Raw genomic sequence first — 1023 nt, 5'->3', positions numbered from 1 at the left:
CTCCTGCCTCAGCCTCCCAAGTAGCTGGGATTACAGGCACACCACCACACCCGGCTAATGTTTTGTATTTTTAGTAGAGAGGGTGCTTCACCATATTGGCCAGGATGGTCTCAATCTCTTTTTTCACTCTTGTTGCCCGGGCTGGAGTTCAATGGCGTGATCTCGGCTCACTGCAACCTCCACCCCGGGTTCATGCGATTCTCCTGCCTCAGTCTCCCAAGTAGCTGGGATTAAAGGCATGCACCACCACACCTGACTAATTTTGTATTTTTAATGGAGACAGGGTTTCTCCATGTTGGTCAGGCTGGTCTCGATCTTCTGACCTCAGGTGATCAGCCTGCTTCAGCCTCCCAAAGTGCTAGGATTATAGGGGTGAGCCACTGCGCCTGGCTAGTCTGGATCTCTTGACCTTGTGATCCGCCCCCCTTGGCCTCCCAAAGTGCTGGGATTACAGGCGTGAGCCACCGTGTCTGGCCTGCTCACATTTTATTTAGGACTTCTGCATCTAAGTTAGAAAATAGGAGTGGCTTATAGATCTCTTTTGGGGATCTTTGTCTGTTTTTCTGTTTGTTTGGTTGTTTGGTTTTATGATCAGAGTTATGCCAGCCTTGTAAATTGGAAAACTATATTCTCTGAAACGGTTATAGATAGGGATTTTCTCTTCTATATAGATTGGTGGAGTTCACCTATAAACCCATCTGGATGTGGTGCCATTTTGGAGATAGCTTTCTGTGTTTTTTGTTTGCTTGGTTTGGTTTGATTTGAGACAGGGTTTCACTTTGTCACCCAGGGTAGAGTGCAGTGGTGCCATCATGGCTCACTGCAGCCTCAACCTCCCAGGCTCAAGCGATCTTCCCACCTCAGTCTCCTAAGTAGCTGGGACCTCAGGCATGTGCCACTATGCCCAGTTATTTTAAAAAAATTTTTTGGCTGGGCGCGGTGGCTCAAGCCTGTAATCCCAGCACTTTGGGAGGCCAAGACGGGCGGATCACAAGGTCAGGAGATCGAGACCATCCTGGCTAA

Source organism: Colobus angolensis, unplaced genomic scaffold (genome assembly GCF_000951035.1).
Source record: "Colobus angolensis palliatus isolate OR3802 unplaced genomic scaffold, Cang.pa_1.0 Scaffold47, whole genome shotgun sequence".
Lineage (NCBI taxonomy): Eukaryota > Metazoa > Chordata > Mammalia > Primates > Cercopithecidae > Colobus > Colobus angolensis.
This window is presented reverse-complemented; position numbering follows the sequence as displayed.